Consider the following 19,290-nt stretch of genomic DNA (forward strand, 5'->3'; position numbering starts at 1 on the left):
CTCTGAGGCGTTCCACAAGGATTAGGAATGCACTTGAGCATTACTATGGTTTCCATATTACTGCGAAAGGTGATACACTTATCAGTGATGAGACACTGGTATGTCTGGATGAACCTAACAGCTATGCGGAAGCCATGGCAGGCCCCGAGTCTGCTAAATGGAAAGAAGCAATGGACAGCGAGATACAGTCCATGTATGACAATCAGGTTTGGAACTTGGTTGACAATGTACAAGGTCGCAAGATAGTTGGGTGCAAATGGATCTTCAAGAAGAAGATCGACTTGGATGGTAATGTACACACTTATAAGGCGCGACTGGTTGCAAAGGGCTTTTCTCAAACTCCGGGAGTTGATTATGATGAGACCTTCTCACCAGTAGCCAAGATTAAGTCTATTAGGGTATTGTTAGCCATTGCTGCATTTCATGACTATGAAATATGGCAAATGGATGTCAAAACCGCTTTCCTTAATGGAAAGTTGGCTGAGGATGTTTACATGAGTCAGCCAGAGGGTTTTGTCAGTACAAAGAACCCTAATAGAGTGTGTAAGCTTGAGAAATCCATCTATGGATTGAAACAAGCACCTCGCAGATGGAATCTTTGTTTCGATGAGAAAGTCAAAGAGTTTGGTTTTTCAAGGAGCGAAGATGAATCTTGTGTGTATGTCAAGGCTAGTGGGAGTATAGTTAGCTTTTTGGTATTGTATGTGGATGACATACTACTCATAGGAGATGACATCCCAACCTTGCAGGAAGTGAAGTCCTGGCTTGGGAAGTGTTTCTCTATGAAAGACCTAGGAGAAGCTGCCTATATTCTAGGGATAAGGATTCTCAGAGACCGGAGTAAAAGACTAATTGGACTTAGTCAGAGTACCTACTTGGATAAGGTGCTGAAGAGGTTCAGCATGCAGGATTCCAAAAAAGGAGAGTTACCTATCCAGTGTAACAGCAGATTGAGTAAGACTCAGAGCCCGAGTACTGAGGCTGAGATAGCAGAAATGAGTCGAGTACCTTATGATTCCGCTGTAGGCTCGATCATGTATACTATGACTTGTACTCGTCCTGATGTGGCCTTTGCCTTGAGCCTGGTCAGCAGATATCAGGGGAACCCTGGCAAGGCTCACTCGAATGCGGTAAAGAATATCCTCAAGTACCTGCGGAGGACTAAGGACTGGGTCCTTACCCTTGGTGGGAGTGATGACTTGAGAGTTGTAGGGTATAGTGATACTAGCTTCCAGACTGATAGGGATAATTTCCGCTCTCAGTCGGGCTGGGTCTTTCCCTTAAACGGAGGAGCAATTACTTGGAAAAGTTCCAAGTAGGAGACAGTGGATGATTCAACTTGCGAATTAGAGTATATAGCAGCAAGCGAGGCAGCAAAGGAGGCAATATGGCTAAAGAACTTCATTGGAGACCTTGGAGTAGTACCAACTATAAAGGAGCCTATGGAAATTTTCTGTGATAGTGAAACTGCAGTTGCCTTAGCCAAGGAACCAAGGGATCACGGGAGATCCAGACACATCGACAGAAAATACCATTTCATCAGACATCGAATAGAAGAAGGACTCCGCGTGGCAAAGAGGGTATCATCGGATGAGAACCCAGCAGATCCCCTCACGAAGGGACTGAGTAGGGCTAAGCATCTCTAGCATGCAAGGCGCATAGCGCTGAAGGATGATATTTGTATTAGTAGTTAGATAACTTTGAAATTTGTAAAGTGTAATTGAAATTTGATGATGAATAAAAGTTTCATTTATATATGAGTAAAGTGTTGCTATCTTTTGTCAAGCATTTACTATTATTTATTTTGCATGTTTTGACTTCCATAATATTTATGTTATGTTTTACATATTATTCAAATTATCCACAGTCGGTCATATGTTGGAAGTAGATATGAATTAAGACTGTTGTGAAGTTGGCTTGTAGAGGGCTATGTGGTTAGACATGTCAAGAGATGCTACAACACTTCATGAGTGCTCATAATTTCTGAGTATTGGATCCAACCCACACTCACTGGTATCACTTCATGGAATTTATCTCGAGTGATCGTGAGACGGTAATATCATATAAGTCTTCAAACCTAGAGATATGACTTGTTGCCTATGAGTTGGTCATGCATTGATTGTACGAAAACGCATTGGTAACTCCATGTTATAAACGTGCCTTTTTGTGTAATTCAACAAGTAGTAGAACAAGTATATGAGTCAAAGTGTATCTGTTCCTTCTTGGATTAGAAGCGATATCTGGGCCCCTCGATGATTTTGTTTTGACCTATGTACCGGGCCCGATCAGAACTAAGTTGATGTGTTCAATTAAGTTCTTTGTCAAACAAATCGGAAATCGGGAAACAAACTGTTGGACAATAAGTAAGACATTGTTCCATGTATTTGTCCGGCTGATATCTAGAATAGAGGATTATATGATCACTTATCTTAAATGGCGTAACATCATCTTCTCAGTTCCGAGAGACCTTGAAAGAGCTACGATTGCTGATCGTTTCCTGAAGTCATACTTGCAGTTATAGTTATTAGACTTATCCAAGTGGGAGACTGTTGGATAAGGTGTCTAAGTCCATAACTATATTTGGTATATACTTGACCCGACCCGGCATGATCCATTGGGGTTGCATGGCATCATGCATTTGGATAAACTAAAATGAGAGAAATAACACTTATGGTTTATTAATATATTATAAGTTCTAATATATTAATAATATTATTTAATTAGTATTGATCATGAATTAATCTAGAATTAATTAAGTGATCAAAAGGTGACTAATTAAATATATGGGTTGATTGTGTAAATCATCCATACTTGTGTAGTGGGCTAAATGCTTCATGGATTATCAAGTTGGGCTAAAACCCATAGGATGCTCCATGGATGCTCCATGGAGGTTTAAACCCATGGGTCATGGAAATGAAGAGCCTTGTTACATTAGGGTTTACATGGTGTAACCCTAATTGTAACACACTATATAAGGACCCTTATGTTCACCAAAATCGGCTACACTAAGAAATAGAGAGGGCAAGCCGATTTTAGAAGTGTTCTACATTTCTCTCAAGTCATTCCAATAGCATTTGGTGTTGTGTGAAACATTTGAGGCATTACACTTGGGGTGCTAGGCTCAGAAGGTTTTTCAAGGAATCAAATCAACTACAAGTTATGTAATTCTAGCTATCCTTTATGTTTAAAAGTTCCCCATGTATGCTAGATAGGATTTTGAACCTTGGAAAAAGTATTTTGCATGTATCTTAGTCAAACATAGATCCAAGGTTTCTAGGGTTGCTTGTACACCTTAGGAGTGTTAGAATGCTCAAAACCCATCAGTGATTATACAAAACATCAAAAACATGAAGTTTTATGTAGATGTTGTTTGTGTGTATCCGAATGAAATGATTCTGGATAAAGAAAATAATCTGCGTGTGTGTGTGCGTGGGATCAACAAAAAAGGGGTTGTTTAGTCTTTTGAAATTGCCCCGACTACCATCATCTTGTTACAAAAAACCAAATCAAGATGATGATGTTTGAGGTTGATCCCAATAAATTTTACAATGATTGTGTGGGTATGGTAAGAAACCCGATGAAGGTGATGATACTATAAATGATGATGATGAGAATACAACTTTAGAAGATGACTTTGTAGATGATATAATTGTTGCTCATGTGGGAATAAAAAGTGGTTTTTCTGTGGTGAAGGACAACATTGGTCAGAATGTTATCCAGTAAGTTTCTCATATATGATAATATGAAATGATTTGACTACTCATTTGTTCCTATTGAGCACATGGATTGTCAAGGGTCAAGTGTGGTTTATCTGTACTATTTTACTCAAAAAGGACGGACAACTCATGTCCTTTGATGGAAAGAATAACAAGAAAGAAGTGCTATGAATTCAATAGGCTGTAAAAGTATTGTATTCAAAAGCTGCAAAAATATAGATGAAGTGAGCACAATAAAAGAAAGAAGTGTCTGCTACAAGACAACAAGGTTTGTGTATTTTTGATCTAGGGATAATTGGTGCTACACTCTAACCAGGGTATCAAGCCAAAATACATCCTGGGGAAAAAATGTTTCTATAGATGTTGAAGTAGAAGCTTGTTATTTTCCATCTCTAGCATAAGGGGGAATGTTGAAAGATATAAGCTAGACAGGAGCAAATTGGTTAATATATAGGAACAACATTTATTAAGTTGACCGTTATGGCAGTTACAGAAGAAAAAAAGAGAATCGGTTCTTTGAAGGATGTCTCGGTGCAATGGTTCTCAAAGGTTGTCTCGGTTTTGATAAAGAGTTACAATGGTTCTCTTGAATGGTTGTGATGGTTAAGAAACAACCATCTACCCAATATATATGTTGTAATATGATGTAAATCGTGTTGATATTGTTATTAATAATAAAATCATGTTTTGTTGCACAAGAGTTTTTTCTGTTCTATCTTTTGTCTTTGATGTTTCTCCAACATTAATAAACCTTAACTTTGCCAAGAAGTAGGAATCTGGAGTGCCAAAGCCGATGAATTTAGAGCATGCTAACTTCACTACAGAATAAAATCCCTCCCTCTCACCGTCATGAACCATGGAAGATAAAAGAACCGGACAGTGATCAGAAAACTCCAATGGCAGGGCTGTAACCACTGAAGAAGGGAACTCCTTAAAAAAACTGGAACAACCCAAAAATCGATTTAATTTGTTGAGTTTCAAGTCGCCTCTGCAAAAATAAGTAAATTTGCGTCCCCCCATCCTCATATCTATGAGCCCAACTTTATGAATGAACTTGTTACAATCAGCTGTAGTGTGGGAACAAAATTGAGAACGTAATCATTCATCTGGTCTTCTAACAACATTGAAATCTCCCATTAAAATCCACGCCCCTTCCTTGATATTTCATATTACAAGAAACTCATCCTATATTCTTGCTTTCCCCGGATTATGTTGAGGACCATAAACATTTGTATGAATTACAGTTACACGAATACAAGTCCATTCATCAATTGTAATAATACAATGCCTTGATTTTAAGATTTCTAAAAGCTAAAAGAGACGATTATCCCATATACTAATTAGACCACCTGATCTACCAGTAGCATCAATTCCTACGTGTCCGCAATGATATGAACCCCGATATCTTCTTACATTTATTTACCTATTCAAAATTTGCAAATTGTGTCTCCTGAATATAAAAATATGAAATCTGATGTTGATTTTTCAATCTTCTCACCCAATTGACCTTATAGTCCTCTTTATACCTTTGATGTTGAGAGTTAAACAATTCATTAGAAACATGTCTTCTCACCCCAATCACTCATGACTTTCATGACCATTGGATTATCGACTTCCACTTCGAACCCAAGTTCATGCCCAACTTCAAGTGGCCTGGTGGACTTAGTTACAAATTCAATAGCAGACCCCATTTTACCCAATGTCAAGACACGTGTTGCAATTGATGCTAGTTGTGGGAATATAATGAGATATCAGAGAGTGTTCCCGATGCTAATGCTCGACTACCATAGTTTGAGAGATCGTCGGAGATATGATGACCGGAGTTGTCTTATGATCACCAACTAGATTCTGGCCACCGGCAACGTCGCTAGCCGGAGTCGTCTCATGTTCACCAACTGGATTTTGGTCACCAACGACGTTGTGGTGTGTAGTGATTTCTCATTCTTCATATATGTGCACCTTGTCATTATCCGTCCATGTATCTGAAATAACATCATCTTCCTCCTCTAATTCTGATGCTCGATCAGCGTTGCCTTCCAGAGAGTCGATCTTAAAAGGAAACTGTTCCTCCTCATACTCTCTGGTAGAAATTTTAATTCGTCTTCCATCAATGAAGATACTAAACTCATCATTAATCTTTCTTTTAATTGGTGTTAGAATTCCAATTTTAATATATGAGAGATCTGATGGGTTTGAGCCAAAACAACATCCTATGTGCTCATGCAAACCCTAAAGCTTAGATCTAGGTTTCTCTATTGTACATGCAATTCATCCAAGACTTAAGAACCCTAGATCTAGCATGTATATTTCGAAAATAACATATGAAAACAGATCTAGATGATTACATCTTCAACAATGGCTTGAATCTTCTTGTCTTGGAGCTTAGAGTCACAAATGTCACTCCTCTAATGGCTTACAAACACCACACAAGAAAGATGATGATATTGGAGAGAGGAAGAGGCACAATTTCTGCTATGGAACTCTCTAAGGTTTCAAGTGGCTGAAATATGATGCCCTAGGGGTTCTATATATACTTGTGCTGCTAGGGGTTCAGTCAAAACCCTAATGGACAACATAGGGATTAAGCATTCCAAGGAAGCTTCTGGAAGAGGGCCCCTATGGCCGAAATTAGGAAGGACACGTCCCTAATTTCGTCCATGCCTAGTTCATGAGGCTTCCCAGCCCAATATTCAACTATCACACATTTGACAGTTTAAGTCCCTGTTATTTAATTAATATCTTTTAGCCACAGAATTAATTCCTAATTAATTATTGTCTAATATTAAATAAACTATATGATTTCTCCTTTAATATATTATTCATATAATATATTAATAAACCATAATAACCTCTCTCTTCATAAATCACCCTATCAAGTTGCTCTAGTGAAGGCAACCCAAAAGGACCATGCAGAACCGGGTCAAGCACTTACCAAATATAGTTACGGGCTTAGACACTAATCCAACAGTTTCCCACTTGGATAAGTCTAGTAACTACTGATGGGTTTTGAGCACTACATCAATCCTATGGTGTACATGCAAACCCTAAAGCTTTGGATCTAGTTTGTCTAATATATATGCAATAATCATCCAAAGCTCATAAACCCTAGATCTAGCATATGATAAACGATATTAAGATAAGAATAGGGTTTAGATCTTACCTTGATTGTTATATAGAAATAACAATCTCAAAACCTTCTTGATCTTGACTTCTGAAAGCTTAGTGCCTCAAATGTTGCACCTCTAATGGAATCACAAACACCACTAGCAATAAGGATGAAGAAGAAGGAGAAGGAGGAGGCACAAAAATGTTCTAGGGTTCTCTCAAAGAGTTAGATACGTTTTTGGAGGCCTAAGGGTTCCTTTTATACTTAGGCTATTAGGGTTTTCAACCAGGAAACCCTAATCTGACTGCTTAGGCCCTAAGCAGCCCATGGACTCCCTCCTTAGAGGCATTGGACGAATTCTAATGGGTTTCCCCATAGATTTCGTCCACTCCAACTTCTATGGAGACCATTAGCCACAAAATTAATTCTTGACTAATATTAATTAAACAATATGATTTCTCTTTTAATATATTATTATTATAATATATTAATAAACCATAATTAATCCTCTTTCTCCTTAATTCAAACTATCAGTTGCTATGGTGAAGGCAACCCAAAAGGACCATGCTCGTAATCGGGCTAAGTACATACCAAAATAGTTATGGGCTTAGACACCTAATCCAACAGTCTCCCACTTGGATAAGTCTAATAACTATTCTGCGTATGACTTCAGAACCTGATCAACAATCGTAGCTTTCAAAAGCCGCTGTCGAACTCTGATCTTATCAGAAATGTGTCCTTTAGATAAGGGATCATATATTCCTCCATTCTAGAAATCGTATGAACTGAGACAGGGATTTTAATCATACTCTCTATTCATGTGTTGTTTCCCGATTTTCGATTTATGATGACTGACAACAGACTACAATTGAACACGTCAACTTAGTCCAGGCTTGGCCAAGCACTTAGGGTGTCATCACTAAATCATCGAGGGGCCCATAGATATCGCTTTTATCCCACATTGGGTAAAAGGAACGGATAAACTTCGACTCAATGCTCGTTTGTACCTACTCATCAAATCACACACAACAATATATTTTATAACACCAAGTTACTGGTGCGTTTACATATTATCAATGTGCAACCGACTTGTAAATTACAACTCACACGTCTCGGTTTCAAGAATATAAGATATTGTCTCACCAATCACTCGTGATAAAATCCATGAAGCGATCCAAGTGAGCGTGGGTTTAATCCAATGCTCAAATCTTAATTCATAAGTACTCATGAACGTTGTAGCAAACTTTTGCTATGTCTAATACACTTTAGACAATCTACAAGCCAATTCATGACAGTCTTCTTTCATACCTACTTCCAAAGTATGAGCGACTGTGGATGATTTGAATAATCTTATTATTTGGGAAGTCAAAACATGCAAAGTGAAACACAATAATAATTGAATCCAATATGGTCCCAAACTTTTGAGTATAAATAAAACCCCTTTTATTTAGTCACCATATCGATTACACATTATTTATTGTATAATGTTTCGGATAATCAACTTATTACTTGAATTACAACAACAGTTGTCCCATGCACCAAGCATGCACACTCTGTTTACCTATGGTCCATACTCTGTGAAATAGATCAATTGAAAACATTTCCAATGATGCTCATTTCACAACTCGTAATCCTTATCATTAGTGTAAGAACACAAAATTCTCGCCACTACTAGAATATGTTAGATTCTAACATTTTATGCAATGATCTTTTTGTAATCTTATTGCACAAAAGTCACCAAGACTTTGCCAAAGATATTACAAAGTGCTCTATTGGATATTTTTACAAGACAATTTCATAGATTTGAAGTCTCTCATTCAAAGTACATTTCTTTTAACATCCTTCTTGCATAAAAGTTTCTAATCTAGACATAAATTCTTAACTTCCAACTCCCAATATGGAAAAATTTCCATATTTTCCATATGACAACTCATTATTAATATAATTATATCTAATCATAATAATGTCATTATGGTCCATTCATTACTATACTTCCAACTGCTCACAAACCACCAATCCTTAGCAAACCTTAGATTGTCCTTGACAGTTGTTTAATTATTTTATTCAAATCCGGTTCTAGTCCTTTTTCCCTCTTAATGCCCTAGGCATTTGGAAAATTTTAGAACAGTCAAATATTACAGCATATGCAATCGAACCTACACCCGAAGCGTATGGGGCACGATTCATAATGAAAAACGTGATACTTTACCAGTTTCTTGCTATAATATTGCCATATATAGGATTCCCATATGTTGAATCTTTTGAACATAACATCCATATATGTCCTTTGACTAAATTTAATTGAAGTTTTTCGATCCAAGCCTTTAGATTTTGAAACGAAGTATAATATTCTCTCCCTTAATTATAGCAAAACAACTTCTCAACCCCTGCAACTTTGCAAAGTGAAACTGTTGTTTTCTATAATTAATATTGCTAACTTGCAATACTTAAAATTATAATCATGCTCCCACTAACATGATGATTATATCCTTACCAGCATAACACTTATGCTCTCACTAGCTTTGACATGTATTCAGAAATCTGATAAACTTCTAGAAAACAATACTTATTGATTTTCAAAGATCATATTTCTAATACGATACGCTTCAACAATCTTTTATCTAAGCTTCTAGAAAACACCTCATACACCTTTCCTTAGATAGCTCATATGTGTGTCTAAACAAATCTAGAACTTATAGCAATAAGTCTCGAATGCCCAAACTAATTGCCAAATCTCACAATTCGAACTATGAAGAGGGATGCCGTAGTCATAATCGAATTTGAGAAGGCAATTTACATAGTCGCTATCTCATTAAAATCTTCCTAGTGAAAGCGTTTCCTCACAATCATTTTCATGAAGGAGAGAAACCTTATGACACTTAGATTTTATGGTGTATGTGTTCCTATCCATGTGAATTTGTCATAACCATAATCATAAGATAATGTTTGTGACAAATCCAAACTCTTATGGACAGAACTTGTTCATTCTTTATTTCTTGCCATCAAGGGTCCCACAATTGCTTCCAATTCTTCGAGCAGCTCACCCCTATCCATCAATGTACTTTCCATTGATCAGGATGCCTTGCCTCTATGCAATAAATTAAGAACTCATAGAACTCATATGCATAGTTGACTTAAACTGGAATGGCACAGAAACAAAATTATGTCAACACGATAGGTTACAAACCTCAAGTCGTGTGCTAGTGTTTAACAATAGGTTTACCCTTGATTAGTTCTTGAAACTTTTTCAAGATCATTTAGACTCCCACTGACCTCTTGACATATATGATTCTGTTGTCAAGAAACATTTATTGACAAAACAAATATTCAAGAGTTAGTGTAGGTCCTTATCAAGGCAAATACTACACACAGTTGGTCTTCGTTGGTCTTTGTCGTATCCAAGACATCACAACTTACCAATTTCAAACGTGCAAGAGCAAGAAAACATTTTCCTACTTCACATTTGATGAGTGTGTTAAAATTTCTTAAGATGATGTCACTCAAATCTCAATTTTGGAGTATGACTCTAAAACTTGATTTTGGAACAAAGTATGATACACCTTTTGATTTAACCATTTCAACAATTTCTGATTCCTCTTCTTATCCATACTAGTGTACTAAGGTGTCCTTAGAGGATGAATTGTGATAAGGTTTCAAATCACTAAGTTAATCATAAAATAGATACTTAAGTACTCTCCCATCTTTTCAGATTGGAGAAACTTTTATCTTTCTGCCTAATTGATTCTTCTTATTCGTTCTGCTATTTATTGAAACCTTTTCATCGATTCAGAATCATACTTAATCTTTTAAGTATAATCACATTTACTAATCCTTTAGCAAATCATGACGAATATTTTGTCGTTCTTTGTGGTGGACTCGACCTAGTGCACAACAATGTTTACTAGATCCTTTAGTCCTTTACTCGACTCACATACTTATGTGAACAAGGAGTTAGTCTTAATTTCCCAAATACGAAGGTTCTCATTCATCACATAATACCAGTTGCATGATTCCAAGTTTCTGTCCAATTGAAACTTGGGCGATGAGAATCTTTCCTTATTTGGTAAATTTATGACATTACCACAAATAACATAACTAAGAATCAAATCCATTAACAATATTGCTAACAATAGAAACATTCAAACACCAATTTTCATAAAATCCATCGCAAGGAAACATAAATAAGACAAAATCAAAATTTATTTTATTGCGGAAAAATCTTGCCTTTACAATGCGATTACAAATGAAAACTATGTAAATATTCTTTAGCAATCTGTCCTAACTCTAAAGTAGCAGCTAAAGAATCTGATCTTTGAATCATGCGATCAAAATCCATTTCTTCATGACCAGATTCAACTCACTTCTTTCTTTTAAGCTTCCTTTCCTTTCTTCGATCCTACAACACATCAAAATGCAATCTTATAACATCATGTATTAAGAATCTAAAATAGAAAACTTAACAGAGTTAGATAGTGGATTTTACCTGAAGCAGAGTCATACATTTTGACTCTCCTATCTCTTAGATCTCTCAGGTAGTTAGGGCAGCTTCGTAACAAATTCCCCCTCTTTTGGCAGTAGAAACATATGGATTGTTCTGGGATGATACACGAGACTATCTCAGATTCAGCCTTTCTCTTGCGTAGAGAAAACTTTCCTGGACATCCAGTGTTGTCATTTCCCATAGAAGGATGGGATATTGATTTTCCAGACAAATTTTCTTGACCAGTGCGCCAAATCATCGCTGATTCAGCATCAATAAGCAAATAAGTCAAATAAATGAGGGTTATGTCGTGGTCCATCACATAGTACTCTCTAATGAACTTACTATATGATTCGGGAAGTGACTGAAGAACCAAGTCAACAACCAACTTCCTTGAGATATCGTCACCCAACATTCCCAATCTATCAATATGCAACTTCATATCCAAGACATGAGCACATACATACTTTCCATATTTGTGTCTTTTTTGCCAATAGGGCTTGAGTGACCTTGAACTTTTCAAGTCTTCGAACATGTGGGTCAGGGAGAATTATCGGAGGAGGTGGAGGAAGTGAAGCATGATTTCCATTTCCACAATCCAATCGTAGAACATCATATTCATGTGGAAAACGTTTTCCAACGGATTCAGGAAGACCATAGTTGTCAGACTTTGACATCTGTAAAACGGGAGAAATTCAAGTTAGTTGATTGGAATCCTTGATATAACACCTAAATGAAATATCAAGGCTAGGACCCAACACAATATTCTACAATTTGGAAGAGGGATGCTGTAATCCAAATTGTAGAACATTTGAAGGTAGGTAAATGACGATTTACCAATTTCCACCATGAAAAACGAAAAGGAAATTTAAGTTTTAAATGAATTGAAATTCCTAGATCCTTTGAGATTCATTGAACTTTTCAATGGCATGTGTAATCTCGATTATGCCCTTCATTTGTGACTGGGATGCCGAGGATCACAAATAAGGTGTGAATAACCATGCGAATGTACGTGGTGCAATCAATGTTACAGTCACCTAATCGACGTGTCGGTTAACCACACACGCTCCATCGATCTATGAAAAACATCGAGTCACCCTTTGCCACCAATGCCAATCCCAAATTAGTGTGCCGGTTAACCATACACGCTCCACTAATTGTCTCGGCAAGGGTACAAAGTGTAATTCCATGGAATAGCATCATTTTCACATTTTACCTAAAGTGACTAAGATTTGGGGAATTATAAAAGTGTTTAGTTACTTCGTATTTCATTATACTTATAATAGAACGTTGTGTCCTATCCTACCTGTTCGGCTAACGACCCTCCACTAGTCAAGAGTGCGGTTGGTAAGAGTGGATACCCATTTAATCGCCATTTTATAGGCAATTTCCTTAAACACCCCTTAGAGACCAGCTTCGTGAATGAGGCCTACTAACGGTAAGACTGACTCTTTACTCATACATATATAATATTAGACCTTTAATTTCATATATAGTATAAGGGTGTATTTTACACTTTTAAAATAGTAGGTGGTCTAATTTAATAAATTTTAATTTTAATTTAATTAAATCTAAACCAAATCATTATGGATTTATTAACTCTCCTTTAATTATACACTTAATTAACTTAATAAAACCATAAGGGTGTAATTTGAACTTTTCAAATACTAGGGTTTTAGAATTTAATATTTCAAAATTAAACTTTTTAATCAATTATTCAAATTCCAAAACATGAGGGCAAGTTTTGAAACTTTTCAAAACTATCTAAATCAAATTACAAATAATTAAATTAATCAAATAATTGGTAATTATCTAAATTTGACCTAATTTTCTGGCAAGAGAATTCAATCAAATAATTCAAATAAATCAATTTTATCACATAAGGCAATGATTATCTAATTAATTGATAATTATCTACTATTTTGGCAAAGATAATCACATAATATCAATAAAATTCGGATTCCATCAATAAAAAACGTTTTTGGTAATTATCCCACAGCAAAATAGGTCAAAAACCCGAAAAATCTGGCATCTGATACTCCGACTCGTCGAGCCAACATTGGACTCGTCGCGTTGCCTATGGACTCGGCGAGTTCACATATGGACTCGGCGAGTCCAGCCTCCAGATCCAAAAAAATTCGATCTTCAGCTTTGAATAATCATGTAAAGCATCAAATACATCAAACAAACAGTCTAGGCTTTGATACCACTGATGGGTTTCGAGCACTACATCAATCCTATGGTGTACATGCAAACCCTAAAGCTTTGGATATAGCTTGTCTAATATACATGCAATAATCATCCAAAGCTCATAAACCCTAAATCTAGCATATGATAAACGATATTAACATAAGAATAGGGTTTAGATCTTACCTTTATTGTTATATAGCAATAACAATCTCAAAACCTTCTTGATCTTGACTTCTGAAAGCTTAGTGCCTCAAATGTTGCACCTCTAATGGAATCACAAACACCACTAGCAATAAGGATGAAGAAGAAGGAGAAGGAGGAGGCACAAAAACATTCTAGGGTTCTCTCAAAGAGTTAGACACGTTTTTGGAGGCCTAAGGGTTCCTTTTATACTTAGGCTATTAGGGTTTTCAACCAGGAAACCGTAATCTGACTGCTTAGGCCCTAAGCAGCCCATGGACTCCCTCCTTAGAGGCCTTGGACGAATTCTAAGGGGTTTCCCCATAGATTTCGTCCGCTCCAACTTCTATGGAGACCATTAGCCCAATTTATGCAATTATCTTATAATTACAGTATCAGTCCCCTTTATTTAATTAATCTCTTTTAGCCACAAAATTAATTCTTATTAATTCTTGACTAATATTAATTAAATAATATGATTTCTCTGTTAATATATTATTCTTATAATATATAAATAAATCATAATTAATCCTCTTTCTCCTTAATTCATCCTATCGGTTGCTATGGTGAAGGCAACCCAAAAGGACCATGCTCGTAATCTGGCCAAGTACATACCAAAATAGTTATGGGCTTAGACACATAATCCAACAACTACAAATGTAAGTACAATCCGATTAGCAATCGTTGCTCTCAAAGACGCTGCCGAACTCTGATCTTATCAGTAACCTGTCTTTTAGATAAGGGATCGTACAGTCCTCCGTTCTAGATATCGTGCAGACAAATACATGGAACATAGTCATACTTATTGTCCAGCAGTTTGTTTCTCGATCTCTGATTCGTCTGACATAGAACTTAATTGAAGACATCAATTCAGTCCTGATCGGGCCCGACACATAAGTCAAACCAAATCATCGAGGGGCCCAGATATCGCTTTTACCCTCTCAGGATAAAAGGAACAGATAAACTTCGACTAATATGCATCTACCATTCACTCATCAAATCATGCACAACAATGCGTTTTATAACATCAAGTTACTGATGCGTTTACGCATTATCAATGTACAACCAACTTGCAAACAATAAACCATATATCTAGGTTTTAAGACAATATGATATTATCGTCTTGCTATCACTCGAGATGAATTCCATGAAGTGATTCCAGCAAGCGCGGGTCTAATCCAATGCTTAAATTCGGTTCATAAGCACTCATGAATGTTGTAGCAAACCTTTGCTATGTCTAATACACTTTAGACAATCTACAAACCAATTCATGACAATCTTCTTTGATACCTACTCCCAAAGTATGAGCGACTGTGGAACATTCGAATAATCTTATTATTCAGGAAGTCAAAACATGCACAATGAAACAATAGGTAAACAATTAACATAATACAATAACTTTACTTATAAATAATACTCTTTTATTTAATCATCAAATGTCAATTACATTTATCTATTACACGTTTCTAAACTATCTAATCTAAACTAATATCATCCTTCAGCCCGATGCTCCTAGTGTGTTGCAAGGGCTTAACCCCACTTAATCCCTTCGTAAGGGGATCTGCTGGGTTATCCTCTAACGATACCCTATTTACTACGAGGAGTCCTTCTTCCACCCGATGTTGAAAAAAATGATATTTTCAGTTGATATGTCGAGATCTTCCATGATCCCTCGGTTCCTTGGTCAAGTTAACCGCTCCTTCATTATCACATAAAATTTCCATGGGATCCTTTATGGCTGGCACAACTCCAAGGTCTCCAATGAAGTTCTTCAACCATATCGCCTCCTTTGACGCTTCGCTCGCCGCAATGTACTCTGGTTCGCACGTTGAATCAACTACGGTCTTCTGTTTGGAACTTTTTCAAGTCACTGCTGCTCCATTTAGGGTAAAGACCCAGCCCGACTGCGAACGGTAGTTGTCCCTGTCGGTTTGAAAACTGGCGTCACTATACCCTTGCACCCTTAAGTCATTACTCCTACCGAGGATTAGAAACCATTCATTGGTCCTCCGAAGGTACTTAAGAATATTCTTGACTGCGGTCCAATGTGCTTTGCCAGGTTCCCCTGATATCTGCTGACCATGCTCAAAGCGAAGGCCACATCAGGGCGAGTACAAGTCATAGCATACATAATCGAGCCAACTGCGGAAGCGTATGGTACTCGACTCATTTTTGCTATCTCGACTTTGGTACTCGGGCTTTGAGTCTTACTCAACTTGGAATTACTTTGGATTGGTAACTCCCCCTTCTTAGAATTCTCCATACTAAAATGCTTTAGTACCTTTTCCAAGTAAGTATTCTGACTAAGTCCTATTAGTCTCTTACTTCTGTTTCTCACTATCCTTATACCTAAGATATAGGCAGCCTCTCCGAGGTCCTTCATAGCGAAGCACTTCCCAAGCCAGGATTTAACTTCCTTCAGGGTTGGGATGTCGTTTCCTATGAGTAGTATGTCATCGACATACAATACGAGGAAGCTTACTATACTCCCACTGGCTTTGACATATACACATGATTCATCCTCGCTTCGCAGAAAACCAAACTCTTTGACTTTCTCATCGAAACAAAGATTCCATCTGCGAGATGCTTGTTTTAGTCCATAAATGGACTTCTTAAGCTTACGCAATCTATTAGGATGTTTTGCATCGACAAAACGCTCTGGCTTAGCCATGTAAACATCCTCAGCCAACTTCCCGTTAAGGAAAGCGGTTTTGACATCCATCTGCCATATCTCATAGTCATGAAATGCAACAATGGCTAGCATGAACCTAATAGACTTTATCTTCGCAACCGGTGAGAAGGTTTCATCATTGTCAACTCCAGGAGTTTGAGTGAAACCCTTCGCAACCAATCGCGCCTTATAGGTGTGTACTTTCCCATCCATGTCGGTCTTGTTCTTGAAGATCCATTTGCACCCAACCGTCTTACGACCTGGCACATTTTTAACCAAATTCCAAACTTGGTTGTCATACATGGACTGAATCTCGCTGTCCATAGCCTCTTTCCATTTCGCAGACTCCGGGCCCGCCATGGCTTCCTTGTAGCTATTAGGTTCATCCAAATTTATTAGTGTACTATCACTAATAAATGTATCACCCTCACTTGTTATATGAAAACCATATAACACAGGCGGAACACTAACTCTACTGGAACGTCTAAGAGGTAAGGATTCGTCAATCGGTTCAACCGGAGTTTCCTCCCCGGGTTGAGCGCCAGTGTTAGAAGTTCCTTCATCGTTCGATTCTTGAAGCTCTTCAAGATTGATTTGCCTGCCACTGTCTCCTTGGCTTATGAGTTCTCGTTCTCGGAAAACCCCTCTCCTCGCAACGAAGACAACATTTTCACTCGGTCTAAAGAAGAGATAACCAAAGGACTTCTACGGGTATACATCGCTCACTACGAGGTTCGAGCTTGTCGTGAGTCTCTCGTCTTACAAAAGCCTCGTAGCCCCAAACCATGATGTGTACCAACAAGGGAGCTTTCCCTGTCCACATCTCGTGAGGTGTTTTGGAAACCTTCTTTATAGGGACTAAGTTAAGGATATGGGCGGCGGTCTCTAAGGCATACCCCCAGAATGAGATAGGTAGCGAAGCACGACTCATCATGGAACGAACCATGTCTAGCAGGGTTCGATTACGCCTCTCAGCCACACCATTCAAATGTGGTGTCCTGGGAGGTTTCAATTGCGAAACGATTCCGCATTCCTTGAGGTGGTCGTGGAATTCAAGACTTAGGTACTCTCCACCTCGATCAGATCGAAGCATCTTGATTTTCCTGCCCAACTGATTCTCCACTTCTTGCTTGAACTCTTTGAACTTTTCAAAGGTTTCTGACTTATGCCTGATTAAGTAGATATAGCCATATCTGCTATAATCGTCGGTAAAAGTCACGTAGAAGCGGCACGCATCCCTTGTGGTGGATCTAAAGGGTCCACATACATCTGTATCTATGAGATCCAATAAACCCTCACCCCTTTCACAAGAACCAGTAAAGGGTGACTTGGTGATCTTTCCAAGTAAACAAGACTCGCACACGTCATCGTCCCTAAGGTCGAATGAGTCCAATACTCCATCCTTTTGGAGTTGGGCTATGCGTTTCTTGTTAACATGTCCAAGATGACAATGCCACAAGCATGCTTTATCCAAACCATTGGAAGAATCAATACACAACACATCATTTCCTAAATTGTCTACAACCATCACAGTTTCATATATTCCATTAGAAGGCAATGCTTCAAAATAGAAAACACCATTAAGATAAGCATTAATAGAACCTTTTTCATTATCAAATGAATATCTAAACCCTTGTCTATACAAACCATGAGAAGAAATGATGTTTCTTGCCATATCTGGCGAATAACAACAATTATTTAAATCTAATCCTAATCCATTACTAAGAACTAAAGAGTAAACTCCAATCTTGGTGATAGGCGGCGATCTTCTGTTCACCATGATCAAGTTTATCTTCCCATGCTCCACATCCCTATTTCTTCTTAGTCCCTGCAAATCAGAACAAATGTGAAAACCACATCCTGTATCAAGTACCCAAGAAATAGCATGTGATGAATCATTAGATTTAACAGTGTAAATACCTGCGTAGGACGGCTTGATCTTTCCATCCTTGATATATTGCAGATATTTCGGGCAGCTTCGTTTCCAATGCCCTATTTCGTGGCAGTGGTGGCACTCTGCCTCCTTGGGGTTGGAGTTGGGTTTAGCAGAACCAACCTTGGTTCCACTAGAAGAGGTGTCATCATGGGACTTTCCCTTATGGTGGCTCTTTGAGGGAGCCCTCTTCTTCTTGCCCTTCCCTTGCCCAATTTCCAAGACTGGGGTAGCAGTAGGAGTAGGAGTTGATTCAACAAATTTGTCTTTGAGGTTGCTCTCAGCAGTCCTCAGCAAGCCTTGATGCTTGCTCAAAGTGACCTCCTCCTTGTTCACGTGGTAGGTCATGCGTAACTGGTTGTAGCAGGGAGGCAAGGAGTAAAGGATGATGTCAATTGCCACCTCTTCATCAAAGTTCACTTGCAACTTTAGCAGGCGATCGACATATCTTTGCATCTTTTACAGATGAGCAGTAAGGGACTCTCCATTACCCATTTTGGCAGTGATCATCGAAGTGATGATCTCGTACCTTTCTTGCCTAGAGCTTTGGTGGTACCAGTCCAGCAGATCTTGATGCATCTCATAGGGATACATGTCCTCATAGGACTTCTGGAGTTCTGCAGTCATAGTCGCCAGCATGATGCAATGGACTTTCGTGGCATCACGCTCATGGGCCTCAAAGGCCGCGATCTCTTCATCAGAGGCAGTGTTGATGTTGATTTCCTTCAGCTTCTCATCGAGGACATACTCTTTGTCCTCGTAACGACTGACCATTCGGATGTTGCGGATCCAATCATTGAAATTGGACCCGTCAAAGATCACTCTCCGACACAAGTTCATGAATGAGAACGAGCCAGAGGAATTTGAGCCGGAAGCGTTGTTGTTGACGTTCGGCATCTGAAAAGGAAAAAGAACAAAGTTTGATTGGAAATGAATCCCCAATTAAACACCCAAATGATAAATTAGGTCTAGGATCCAACAACATTATTTACAAATTAGAAGAGGGATGCTGTA

Source organism: Lactuca virosa, chromosome 1 (genome assembly GCF_052849685.1).
Source record: "Lactuca virosa cultivar CGN04683 chromosome 1, Lactuca_virosa_CGN04683_v6, whole genome shotgun sequence".
Lineage (NCBI taxonomy): Eukaryota > Viridiplantae > Streptophyta > Magnoliopsida > Asterales > Asteraceae > Lactuca > Lactuca virosa.